A 7,691-nucleotide genomic window follows, 5' to 3' on the forward strand; every position below is an offset into this window, starting at 1 on the left:
CTGTCTGACTGGCCAGTCAAGGTAGCTGGAGGAGTATGAATTAGCCAGCTCGAGCACTGATATAATGAAAGGCATTTTGTGCCGCGCTGCGTGCAGCCTTGAACTCTGAAAAATGCTCTCTGACCAGAATCCTGCAGTTCCACCAGCCGTGTGTGTGTTTGTGTCTGTTCCTGTATCAGGATCCCTGGCTCTGGATCACTTACACCATACATCAGCTTATCACCAATTACTGCCTCGTTCTGATTCCCATCAGCGCAGTGATGCTCCGCTGAGACCATCATCGTCAAGACTTTATCAGCGCCAGCCTCCCTCTCTACACCCCGTCTGCCTGTCCGTTTGGTTCTCCTGCAGAGCCGATGACGTGCTTTTAATGGCACCATTGTAGTGATTCTCTTGCCTGGGCCCTCGCTGCTTCCTCTCCATGTTCCCGTCAATGATAGTTGCTGTTTTTGCTGCAGCACAATTGCAGAATTGCGCGACACATGTTGGTGCCACAGCATGACGTGTTGCTGAAGAGTCCCTCAGGTGTTTTCAGCAGCCATCAAAAACCTTTCAGAAGTTCAAGTCCAAAATTAATGATTGCAGAACAATTAAGAATAAAATAACAACGCACATTTGCATTTGTCAGGTGAGGATTTAATACGAATTCTTTTTAGAGTAAAACAGGCTGTAGAGACTGGGTGAAAGAGTGTTAATCTGAAAATCTTGAGTGGTCAGTGATGAGCAGGAAAGTGTTGCATGCTGTAACTACAGGACATTTAGCTTTAGCGGGACTGGTGGTTCAGTCTGGCTCCAAACCAAGGGAATAAATCTGGGCTCTTTCATTTGAAAAGCTCACTGTTCTTTGTCAGGAATGTTGCTGCCAGTGGCTTGTAGATCAGCCATCTATAACTGCAGGGAGCTGAAGGTGTCCCACTTTGCTTCTATGAGCTGGGTAGTCAGCTGTGATGGTAAAACCAGGCTGCCTAAGGTGTGTGTGATAAATTAAAAGCACCAGCTTCATCCAAGGCCGTATAACTGTGCTCCCAGTGCTCCCGCCTGACAATCTAACTGTAAAGTTGGACTGGTCTCAGGCCAGAAATGCAATTCAGACGCCCACAACACTTGTGTACTTGTAAGGTTTGAGCCTCTGTTATTATTGTGGTCTTTAATGTTTTTATAGTTGCTTTTATGGCACTGCTTTGCTACATGATATAGGCCCAGGATGGGGTTTGTTCAGGGGCAGGAAAAGTGATCAGATTTTTGCTCTAATGAACACCACATTCACAGGGCGTCTGGGAGTAGGAGAGTTTTGTGGTGCTGTCATGGCACTGCCAACTCTAGCCCATACTTTATGAGGATGTGGGCACAGTCAAACATTACAGGGGGGGTGGGGGCATTATTTCTAACCTCACCATTTATCCAGGGGGGCCACACTCCCACCAGCGTGTGTCAGCTGCGAAGGCTACTGTTAATGTTGGAAAGTAATATATGGGTCCCAGCGCTAACTCCCTGCCTTTTACATCTCAATCAGGTCACTCTGGTTTATTTATACATTGTCACGATGAAGGGGGGGTGGAGGGGCGGGAGCGAGGAGATGAATGTGCCACCTTTTTTTCCTACTTCTTCCACTCCCCCTATTTAGTTAGCAAAAAGCTTTTATGATGAATTTGAAAGGCAGCACAGATCCAAGTGTTTAAAATTCCCAGAGTGCTGCTAAGTGAAAGATGGTGGTGGTGTGTGTGTGTGTGTGTGTGTGTGTGTGTGTGTGTGTGTGTGTGTGTGTGTGTGTGTGTGTGTGTGTGTGTGTGTGCGTGTGGGGAGGGGGGGGTCAGTGTGGGGGAAATGACAGCAACTGAAAAAACTGAACGTTTCGAGTCACAAAATGTGGGTAAGGGCTTAAAAATACATACTAAATTAATACAACTTCATTTTTTCCTATGTGGCCCCATTCTCCCCCCTCCATGTTGCTTTTACCCCTTTGGTTGCACGCTATTAAACAAACAGTCCTAATATTTTGAGCTGGCTGGCAGTTTGAATTTCATCTCACCGACGCATCTTGTTTCTCTCAAGCTTTGACTGTTTTGACATGCAGCCCGATTAAATTATAAACAAGCAGGCCTCCTGATGGTGATGCTGGAGCCACTAATTTCCCTAATTGTTTGCAGTTGTCTGGGAGGCCGGGGCCTGAGCCCACTCACCAACCACCGCAGCCTCCGTTGGGGAGGGCGAGGTGGCCGGCGAGAGTGGGAGGAGTGAGGGAGGGGAAGAGTATAGAGGGGAGAGAGAGGAGGTTCAAGAAAGGGGTTAGCAGAAAGGAAAGGTGACAGTGGCTTCCTTTTCCCCAGAAACGACCAACTGGGCTCTAAATACCGGTGCATCAGTAAAAGGTCGGCTGATGACGAAAGGAGACCACAAACATGACAACTATTTAGTTAAATGAAACCACGGACAGGGTCTTACTGGAAAGGCTAACAACTGTCAAACATGTGAACAACAGGACCAAAACCAGACATGACATCAATCTGAGGGATCAGCAGCAGAACCTCCCAACATCCCAACGTTGTATCTAACTTACGGTACCTTTTTATCTCCACCGAACGTGGTGTGTATTGTTTAAACAAACACACCTATGAATTAATAAAAGAATAATATACATAATCAATCTCTGATTATCAGTGTGCATTCTTTATTCCTCTTTCTATTAACATTGCTAAGATGTTAGCTGTAGTTTTCCTAACTTTATATTTTCAGTTTTAAACATTGTACTGGGCTCCTCTGCTCTCCCGATCCTGGAAAACATGCAAACAAAATCAAAAGGGGGGAATTCTGAGCGGAGCCGTGAATGTTATCCATGCTGGCATCGACGCACAGCTCACCCAGACAGGATTGCGCTTCTATCACTGCTGTCATCGCCCAATCACCGCCATCGTCTGTGTGTCTGGGCGTGTGTGTGTGTGTGTGTGTGTGTGTGTGCTCGCTGAAGGATCATTTAGCGTGACAGGAGAGATTGCTGGTATTGTTGGTGAGCAGGTGAGCACACAGGTTTGCTGGATCAGACCTGCAGCAGAACATGTAGGCAAAAAGTATTCATGACTTAATAGTGGTCCATCATCCATCTTCACCGTCACACTCTTGTGTGATTTATCCTGCAGCTACTCCGTCTCAGTCATATCGACTCGGTCGCAGAATTCAAAATCATCACAGATCATATGTTTCCAACTTATTTCACCAGATTAAATCAGTTGAGAACAGCTCCTCATTCAGTGATGACCTGACCAAGAGGCAAAAAGGAAAATCTATACTTAACTAGGAAGTAGTAAAATGTATATTTTTGCATACAACTGGGCAACTTAATTTTAAAGACTTTTTTTTTTGCGTGCGTGTTTGCCTGTGTGTGTGGGGTGTGTTTTACAACTGGTGAAGATTTTGAGTCAAATATGTTAAAAATACAACTGATTTTGTGTAACTTTTACTACATAATGTTTAAAATAAACACACACACACACACACACACACACACACATGCTAATAGCATTAACCAAAAGCATTAATTTGCACTCATTCCACTCACAGTGCTGAAGTGGAGAGTCTGTTATAATTACTTGTGATGCATTCATTATTTAATTGTACCTTTGAGGATCGTTATTAAATCAGAAAAAGAAAACATCACTGATTCCAGAATACATCACAATTTTAGAATCCATTTGTGAATTTTTTTGTGAAACAAACTGCAGAAAAGTGCATCTTCCAGTAGAATAGAGTGAAAATGAATGCGTTGTCCATTAGAATGGCGTGGCAGCTACAATAAACCTACAGTTCGAGTGTTTGTCGTGAAGCAAATGAAAATGGCTTTTTTTTCTCAATTTGATTGTCCTGATATTTTTTAAAAAAAGGAAAAAGCCTCATTCTATTGTTCTGAACATCATGATTTCTGACAACAAAACACTTCGGGCTCAGGTCAGATGAATGGCCCGTCAACTGGGCAATTTCTTTTTTTGCATTTGATTGTCCTGATATTCACTAAGGAAAAAGCCTGTAACTGATTGTTCCAGTGGTCAATATTTAAATGGCTCCTGTTTGTCTTTGTTCTGAATGAATAGTTAGGAGGTAAGGGTGGGGGGACGCTGACACCCTGTTAATCTACAGAATGACGGCTGGGATGTTTTAGGATAAACAGACAGGGAGAATAAGTGACAGACGTCCGTTGATCCAGGACTCGGTGCTCAATAGGCTACTGATGGAGTTAATGCCTAATGAGCATGTAAGACTGAAGCAGTTACTGACTAACGGCAGATGCTGCCTGCTGTGTTTTGGAGATATGGCATCATCCGTTTGTGTCAGGATGCACGACAATACTGTGATTTCAGCGACGGACGTCACCGCATTTGCTTTTTCAACATACGTAACCTCTATTGTTGGAGAACACTAGGATCAGAACCCGTCTCGCTACATTTCATCTCTCCTCCACCAGCGAGGCAGGTTCCAGGATCAAAATATGGCGGCAGGACACCCTCTCCCTAAGAAGAATACACATTTAAACCTTAAAAGCAATTGTACAACCCCAAAGGTTTATCAGTGACTCTTCTGTCCTGTTTGACACTCACATAAAAGACGGTGATAGAAGCTCGGAGCTGACCAGTTAATGTGCACTAACTTGTAACTGAACTATGAATAATATATTGATGTATCCCAAAGTTTTCCTACGATTATAATCATTACATTTGCCTTCATGCATGTTTTATGTCCCAGTCCAGATAAGTTATTCCAGGGTTTAGAGAAATGCTGAGTGTAATTTATTTTTAATCACAGCAGCTGTTTGCCTTCTCGTATTGAAGATTTCGCCTGACAAAGACCCAAATTTAAAAGGACAAATGAAACCACGGCTGACTCGCAGGACTCCTGATTTTATAGATGAGCTGCCATATTTCAGAGTCCACTGGTGCTCCGCACAGGGTTTATTTAAACTTTAAAACACGCACATCCTGCTGCGATGAGAACCCAGAGTAGGTGTGTGGTTCCAGCTTCCTTTATCCGTCCACAGCATTGTCCTCACACGTCCAACAGTTTGATCGGTCTCCGTGTTCCCCCAGATTATTGCAGCTGCTAATCATCGTGAATCTTCTGCGGGATTTTATTAGATGGTCCCAGAGGAACATTATTGATCAGAGGAGAGCAGCCATTGGCACCGTTGGTGCACCGCGACATGATCACTGCCCAGCGTTCAGATGCAATTACGAGGGTTCTCCCTGCAAACAGGCAGGGAGCAGAACAAAAGGGACAATCCGTCCAGCCAGTGATCGCAGAAATCCAGGAGCCAGCTCCTGTTTAGGTCTAGAATGAATCAGCATATGTAGAATATACCGTGATTAGAAGGTTGTCCAGTTCCTTCAATACTGATGATGACAGCTGATTAAAAATGTTCTGTATTTCCCTCTAAAAACATCAGAATATGTGCCATTCCCTGGAAAACAACCTCTTCAGCACGGTGGGAGGCCACAGGTGCATGGCACGTTGCATTGTGGGAAGACCTATTAATAGTTGGCAACAGCAGCAGCTGTGTCCCCCCCCCCCCCCTTACTTATAATGTTCTCTCATCAGCCCTCTATCAGGCCTAATACCCTGCAGTGATGCCCCACAGCTGTCTGAGGGGCTCTGACTATCACACACACCTGTCTGCCTGCCTGCCTGTCTGTCTGCCTGTCTGTCTGTCTGTCTGTCTGTCCAATTTGATTTCATGTGATCTTCCAGCAGCAGCCCCCCCTCCCCCCATCCTCCAGCTTTCCCACCACCATCACTCAAGTGAGCCAGTTTAGAGAAATTACAGGTGCCTCAAACTGTGAGATCACCTGCTTCTTCAGGAATTACAGCCGCTGTTGGTCATGAGCTGTTTCGTTTACTCGAATTTGTTGTCCTTGAATACACGGACTTTAGTCCAGCCAGGGCTCAGGATCTTCGCCCCGCAGTGGGGTCCTTCAAATGTCTGAAAACGGACACCATCGAGACAAGAGAAAAAAAAGGGATTTTCATAGAAATGAAACAAGCTTTGAACCTCCAAGGCAAATGAAGATGGATGTAAATCGTCGATAAGCCACGCACATCGTGGGTGCTGCCAGCAGATGGGAAACGGTGAATGTGCCTTTTGTCATTTTGCTGCCTGTTTATTTCCATATCGCTGTGCTAACTTGACTCCTGCTGGTTTTGCCCCTGCACACACACACACACACACACACACACACACACACACACACACAAAGATCGCATTTTAGAATCCAGTTTAATTTGTATGTTGCTTAAAACAACTACAGGAAAAATGCATCTTCCATTAGACCCGAGTGGCAATTACAACAAACCTAGACTTCAAGTGTTTCTCTTGAAGAAAATGAAAATAGCTTTTCCCCCCGTCCATTTGTTTGTCCTGATATTTTCTTTAAAAAGGAAAAAGCCTCATTCTATTGTTCTGAACATCATGGTTTTTGACAACAAACACTTCAGGCTCAGGTCAGATGAATGGCCCGTCTCTGCACGGTCTTCCCAGAAGCCAGTGAACACAGACAGCAGAGAACATCTCCCAGAACCACAGACCTCTGGGTGGTCTCCCCGAGACTTACCGAGGAGTCCTGACTCCCATCCAGCATCTGACAGTGCCACTGATTAAAAGAGCAAGGCTGACATGTCTAAGTGCCGCGACACCCCACAGGCTGCCACGCTGCATGTGTGTGTCGGAGAGCTCAGGCCTGCTCCACTCCACCACAAATCCTGTTAATAACTACCAGCACCGTAGGACCCCGGGCAGTAGTTAAAGCTCACCAATTGAGCGAATAATGAGTTGAATTAGGAGATTTAGGGATGAGGAAGAGAGACTTGGGACAGGCGGTGCAGAATGAAAACCAGAGGTGCTCAAAGCAGTGTTGCAGTGATGCAGAGCTGCACAGCTGCAGATCAGCAGAAGGTTGTGCATGAGCAGGGGAGCGTAGCCAGCTGCTGCAGAGAAACACGCTAACGGTCAAGGGACACCACGGCGGCTCCCCTCCTCCTCCTCCTCCTCCTCCTCCTCCTCCTCCTCCTCCTCCTCTATTAGCAGTATCTCCCCTCTTACGCTCTATTATGGTGGTTTAATTGTCTTCGTAAAAGAAACAGAGGTGGACATGAGGGGACGGAGACGAGTGATAAACTTTTCATCTGTTTTGTTTGGAGCAGCATAGAAGTGTTTGCTTTTCCATTGTCAGATGTTTTCCTCCTCAGGAGTTCATGTCAGCACACTTCTGCTGGTAAGGTGACCAGAAGGGTAACTAAAAGGTGGAGCACGAGATGCTGTGGCGTTTTCATCTGCGCACGCGCAGTCGTCCCTTCGTTTAATAACAACACACTGTAACACTGAGGATATTTGTGTTGGCCACTCCGCTGGTACTGTTAGTTCCTTTTATCTCTCATATTTGTTTTCTCTAATTAGTACTGTAACAACACTCAAATGACGGGTCAGTGCGTGCTTTACATTATTTTCTGTCCTCCTTTATTTGACATTGAATTAATTGGCAAAGCAACCTCGTATGGTATTGATGACCAGCTTTTAGATGTTTGAGCCGCCAAGTTCTGTTGCAGCAGCCCAAAGTGTTTGAGCCCACTGGGAAATCTCATAGTGAGCAAGACTACCAGGCCAGCACTGGGCCTGCTTTATTGCATTCAGTTTTCAGAGGCAGCTGCATATTGAT

This window comes from Takifugu rubripes, chromosome 1 (genome assembly GCF_901000725.2).
Source record: "Takifugu rubripes chromosome 1, fTakRub1.2, whole genome shotgun sequence".
NCBI classification, from domain to species: Eukaryota; Metazoa; Chordata; class Actinopteri; order Tetraodontiformes; family Tetraodontidae; genus Takifugu; species Takifugu rubripes.